The sequence below is a fragment of the Penaeus japonicus genome, unplaced genomic scaffold (assembly GCF_977035675.1).
Source record: "Penaeus japonicus unplaced genomic scaffold, GWHDUDI00000001_assembly GWHDUDI00000025, whole genome shotgun sequence".
Lineage (NCBI taxonomy): Eukaryota > Metazoa > Arthropoda > Malacostraca > Decapoda > Penaeidae > Penaeus > Penaeus japonicus.
In genome coordinates, this window is record NW_028234427.1 from 7,870,440 (window position 1) to 7,878,172 (window position 7,733).

The window sequence follows — 7,733 nt, forward strand, 5'->3', positions numbered from 1 at the left end:
CACACTTCTTACTGTATAGGAGATACTTACTGTATAGGTGTCATTATGTATCATACCTTTACATGATCTGTGTACTGGCGGTGTATTTACAAGACGCTGGTCTTTGTTAATGATACCGAGTTTTGTATCTCGGGTAAAGATGACCAATCACTTCTTGTGCCCACTAACATATAACGATTACCTTGGGAAGAATATTCATAGCAAATTAATTATCAATTCAAATAAAACGCGTAAGAGAGACATGGTATGTTTGTGAACAAGCATATCACACACACACTATCTACTTGTAGCGTAAGGGGCACACACAAGTTTACATTGGGGGGACACACAATACATGCAAGCCATACACTCATGTATCTTAAAAAAAACCAAAAATAGAGGTCTCTGAAAAGTATAAGAGGGGGGGGGTATATATAATATTATGATAATGGATGGAAAGTTAGAGAGTGATGTAAGTAGTGTGTTAGTGTGTGGTTATTGAGATAAAAATTGTAGTGTGTGTGTTGTGTTGGGTGGGTGTTTGTGTTGTTTTTGTGTGTAGTGTCTTTGGATAGAGAGAGTGAGTGTAAGAGTAATTGTGGTGGGAGGGTGGTTGTTGGGGGGGTATATCATAGTAGTATCTGTATATATGATAATATATATTTATATATCATGTGTTGTAATATACACTATTGAGAGATATGATTACACACAGATGTTTATAGATTGTATCTTATGAGTTCTTTGTATTTATGATTCTTTATATATCAGGTAAATTGGAGATTATCTCGTATACTGTACTTACTACAATCTATATAAGTTGTTATCTTGCAGTGCTATTAGAGATACACTGGTGGTCAGGTATCTCTAGGCTGCGCTCGTACTATCTACACATCGAGTGAGTATTAATGGTCTCTATATCTTATATATATCTTCTTGTATCTATTATCTCTCTATCACTACAGTCATTAGATAAGATGAAAGAGGAAAAATGTATCATATAGACTGCGAGGTATAGAGAGATCATCTCTGTAAATGAGCAGCGGTATTATATCTAGTGTTAGTATTATAACAGAGCGCGAGAATAGTGGTGCTGAGATTAATGATAGTATTCTTATATATATATTTTAAGTTGATACGCAGTAAATGGTGTGTATTCTACTATCTAGGCAGTACATATTTTAGATCTGACGGAGAGCAAGGCTATTGTATGGCGGGGGGGTGTAAGATAAATCGCGATAGCTATATAATTGATATCTCTTCTGCGGTCAGGGACACAACAACATTAGCGTAGGTGAGCGTTCTCTGGGAATCTAGCGTGTGATTATGTTAAAGGGGATTATGGAGCGCTTGGAGTAAGTTATAATTAGGTGCGAAAATAGAGATTTATATATCGTTGTATGGGATCGGGAGGAGAGGAGAGGAAGACATATTATTGATGGTATGAATGAGGAGGGGATGGTAGGATAGCGGGGGGGTGGGGGGGGTGGTGGGGGTGGAGATTAGATTGGGGGGAGAGTTATTGGTATGCTGTTTATTGTTATAATGTATTGTGGGTTTGTAGAGTATGAGCGGGGTATAATGGCTCGCGGACATAGGTAATTTATACTGTGGCTATCGCGTCGTGTATATCTTAATATAGAGAGTGTGACGGTTCGCTTACACGCAATAACGAGCAGCGTGATAAGGATCTATGCTATAGACAGCTATTTAAGAATTTATGATTGTCTTCACGGAACACGTCTGTACATTTTCACGTTCTCCAGTCTCCTTCCTTCTAAAGCACATTCTGTCTATTTCATAATTATTCTACCTTAGTGCATCTGTCTTGAGTGCGAGGAGCACTTCTTGGTCTATTTCATTTCTCCATGTGCTCATCTGTCTCAGGAAGGAGGCATCTTCTAGTCATATAATTCCACCTTGTTCTCCTTGCTTGTCTTCAGGAAGGCATTTCCTTCTGCGTCTATTTGCAAGTTGTTCTCCCTGTTGCTCTCATGTCATTAGTTCAGGAAATGTCATACTTCTTGGTCTTTATTCATAAGTTACTCATCTTGGCTCTTAGTAATTGTGCAGGAAAGCAACTTCTGGTCTTTTCATGTCCTGCCTGTGTCTGCTTGTCTTTTTCAGATCTAGCACTTCTGGTCTTTTCATGTTCTCCTGTGCTCACGCCTGTGTCTTCATGAAGCACTTCTGGTCTTTTCATGTTCTCCTGTGCTCACGCCTGTGTCTTCATGAAGCACTTCTGGTCTTTTCATGTTCTCCTGTGCTGTAGCTTTCTTTGTCCTGAATTGTGGCGCAGCAGTGTCTGCGCTGTCCCACAGGGAGGGTCTTGTATCGCCAGATATCTACACATCTCCCGAGCGGGGGGGGTTATATAGTCCGTATAGGCACACGTGTAGCGCATTTCATTACAAGCTGAGGTGAATTGTAGTGATATGGATTAGTGGTGAGCACAATTTATATGAGGAGAGGGTGTGGGGAGGGGGGGGGGGTAGAGTATGAGGACATGGACGTTAAGTCTAGATGTGTGGGGTGGGGGGGGGGTTAGTGTTCAGATGGATGAATGTATGGAGAGAGCAAGAGGAGGTGGTTCTATGGGAGTGGAGGATGTTTTGGATGGATGTGGGGGGGGAGTGTACACATTTTGGGTGGAGAGGAGTGTTTGTAAGGGGGGGGGGGGAGTTACACAATGCGGATTGAGGGAGGGGGGGGGGGGGGGGGGGGGGGAGAGTATTAATGGTGGACTGCGTATAGTATAAGAAGATGGTAAAGTATAATTTGTTATATAACTATTATAGATATTACACACAGTATATGAGATTACTAACATATTAGTGGAATAGTGGGATTGACGCTGCAGGTAGGATTTCTCCATGTCACGCGGCGATGTATATTCTTTTTGTTTTATAAGATTACGCGAACGTGGAATAGCAATAAACAAGCATGTGATTATTTGCAATTTTGAATATGATAGTCACTTTTCATAGTTCTAGATTCGTCAAGCCAAAGGACGTGCTTGACAAGGCAAAGAAAGAAGAGATAGTGCATATGTGTTGTCTACATGAAGGGAGTTGGAAGAGAAACTAAAAGTGACGAATGAGCCACAGGGACTGTTGCTACAGAACACATCATAATCAGCCACCATTCCATCATCAACAGCACGCACTCCTCGAAATGATAGCTAAAACATTGTTTCTCTTTAAACATCAGTATCATCAGGGCCATTTCATTTTTTTTTCTTTTTTTTATTTTCCGTAATTTCCCACTGTGTCTGTATCTTATATATATATATATATATATATAAAATATATAAAATATAGATAGATAGATAGATAGATAGATAATAGATAGATAGATAGATAATTTATATTTAAAATAAACAAATTAATATATAAATATAGTATTTTATATATATATATGATAAATATATTTAAATATATATATATAAATATATATATATATAAATATATATATAAATATATCTATCAATATATATATATATAGATATATATAAATACATAATATATAATATAATATATATATATATATATATAAAGATATCTAAAGATATATATAAAATAATATTACAGCAATCATAGCGACACATGTAGAAGAAATGTATAGAGGGAGAAGCAAGAGATGTATTTGACGCGTTTCGAACGGAGGTCTTTCTCAAAATTAAGATATATATATATATATATATATATATAATATATATATATATATATAGTTTATATATGTATATATGTATATATATCCTCTACACATACAAATGTGTGTGTGTATGCATGTATAACTATCTCATATCTATCTATAAATATATATACATTATATATATATATATATATATATATATATATATATATATATATATATATATCTATATATAATATATGTGTGTGTTGGATGTGTGTGTGTGTGTTTGTGTGTGTGTGTATACACATATTTATATATATATATATATATACATATATATATATAGTGTGGTGTGTATAAACATATATATATAAATATATATATATATATATATATATATATCAAATATGATATATATATATTATCTAATATATAAATATATAAATATAATAGTATATATATATAAATATATATATACATACATATACATATATATATGTTGATTATATATTATATTTACATATACATTTATATAAATATATATATATATATAGATATAATATATATATACATATATAAATATATATTATATACACACACACAGACACACATGCACACACACACACACACACACACACACATACACATATGTATATGTATATATATATATATATATATATATATATATATATATATATATATAATATATATATATTCATAGATACATAGAGAGATAGATATACATGCAGACACACACATGTGTATGTATAGGGATGTGTGTATCTACCTGCATTCGCGCCATTGTATACATCCGGGGAATTGAAAGCGCATGCGTGTATGATCAGATTCGTACATTCCTAATTTCGTCTCACCCCCCCCTCCCCCTCCACCTCCTCCCCTTCCCCATTTCCTCTTTCGTAAATTTCTTGGAACCGACAGTTGGTGTCTTGCAGCCGCGTCAGCAGCAAGTGTGCAATAATTTGCTGCTACTCGGCTACGGTAAGTTATATATTTATTTCTGTGATTCTTAGTCTAGAAATTAATGGTGTAGTTAGGATTATCATTATCATAAGCATTATCATTTTCTAGTTTTTGAATGAATGGTGTATTGGATATTGGCATGGAATTCACTGCCTTTACTTGGTGTAAATTGTGGGTTGGGTTATATGTAGCCTATTATATATATATATATATAATATAAATATAATATATATATAAAGATAATATATAAATATAATATATATATATATATATATAATATGACCATTAATATGTTTATGTTACTATATATACATATGTATATATAAATATTATATATATATAAATAAAATATAGTATATATATATATAATATATATATATATATCATATATGTATATATATATAACAAAAATTTATATATTATATCAAACATATATATATATATAGATATATATAATATATATATATATATATATATATATATATTTACCACATATTTGATTTACACACTACACACACCACACACTCACACAAACTCACACACACACACACACATTTTACATATATATATATATATATATCACATATATATATATATATAGTCTTATATATTTATTATATATATGTATATATATATATACATATATACGCATACTATATATATATATATATATATATATATAAATATATATATATATATTCATGTATATATATATATGTATATAGTATAAATACATATATGTAAATAGAATATATATATATAATATATATATATATATATATATATATATATAAATACAAACATACATATAGATATATATATAAATATATATATATATAAATATAGATATTAATATATTACATATACACACACGTATGTGTGTTTTGTGAGTAAATGTATATACACTTACATATACATATATATAATATATATATATATATATATATAAAAAATATATATATATATAAATATATATTATATATATACATATTAGTAATAAAAAAATATATGTTATTTATAATACATATATGTATATATATAAATATAATTATAAGATACATATATATAGATATATATATATATATATATATATAAATATATATAATATAAATATATACACACTCGTATGTGTGTGTTATGTGAGTAATGAAAATTAAATACATACAAATATATATTTATATATTAATATAATATATACATTATATTATTATTTTATTTATATGTTGTGATTATATTTTATTATATTATTTTTATTATTTTATTTATATATATATATTAATATATATTTATTTTATTTATATAATGGATATATATTATATATTATATAAATTATAATATTTATTATATATTTATTATTTTATATTATTATTTATTATATATATTATTATTAAATAATATAATATATAATATAAATAAATATGATATATATAATTATATAATAATATAATTATTTATATATATATAATATATATTTTTATATATAAATATATATTTATATTTTTATTTTATTATTTGGGTCTGGGTTTTTATATATATATATATATGTATATCTATATATTTATATATATTATTAATATATATATAATTATATTATATTTTAAATTAAAATTTATATTATATATATATATTATATATAAATATTATATTATTAATATATATAAAATATATTATATATTATATTTAAATAATATATAAATATTTATAATATTAATATATATCATATATATTATTTTATTTATTTATATATATATATAAATATAATATATATATATATAAAATATTTAATTATATCTTATATTAATATATATTTGAATATATATTATTATTTATCTATATATTTAAATATATTTAAATAATATATATAATAATAATATATATTATATTATATATATTATATATATAAATAAATATTTTTATGATAATTGATTTATATATATAATTGATAATATATAACTATATTATATATATTTAAAATAATATATTATATATTATAATATAATATAATTAATTATATTTATATTTATTTTATATATTTATATAATTTATATATATATTAAATATTATATATATTATATTTTCATATATTATGATATATTTAAATTTAATATTTATATTATATTTTAAAATATTATATATAATTATATGGTAATATTATATAATTTATATAAATATTATTATATATTATAAATAATTATATATCATGTTATGATTATATATATATTATATATTATATATTATAATATATATATATATATAATAATTATTTTATATATATATATAATATTATTAAATATATATATATTAATTTTATTATTTAGAGAATGATATAATATATATATAATATATATAAATATAAATATTTTATAATTATAGCTATTATATAGTATTATATATAATTGTTATATAATTCATAAAAAATTTATAATATATATATATATATATTAATATTATATATATATTAATATATATATATATAATATATATAATAAATTTATATATAAATATAAATATTTAAATATATATTAATAAAAATTATTATAAAAATATACTTTATATTATATATATTTATATATATTATATATATTTAGAGGAGAGAGGAGAGAGACATACACACACATAACACACACACACGCACACACACTCACACACACACACACAACAATATATATATGTAATATAATAATATACATATATATATTATATATATTTATATAGTATATTATATATATATATATATATATATATAGTAATAAATATATATATTAGGAGAGAGAGAGAGAGAGAGAGACGCACTCTCTCTCTCACTTTCTCTCACACTCTCATAAAAAATGGAAAGGCACGAAGAAATGTTTCTAAGGTCAGTGAAAAAATAAAATAAAATAAAGTAAAGGCGTGATCAGTACTACAGCGATATACGTACCATGGGGGGGGGGGTATAGCTCAAAAAAACAAAATTTAGTGTAAAAGTATTTTGTGTGATACTTAAAAAATAAATAAATAAATAAATAAATAAAGGAAGGAAGGAAGGAAGAAAGAAAGAAAAAGGTTTTTCTCTTTTTGGGGGTTTCTTTTGGTGCCCACAATTGGGGATTTCTAAAAGTAAAATCATTTTTTATAAAGTTAAAACGGACTTATTT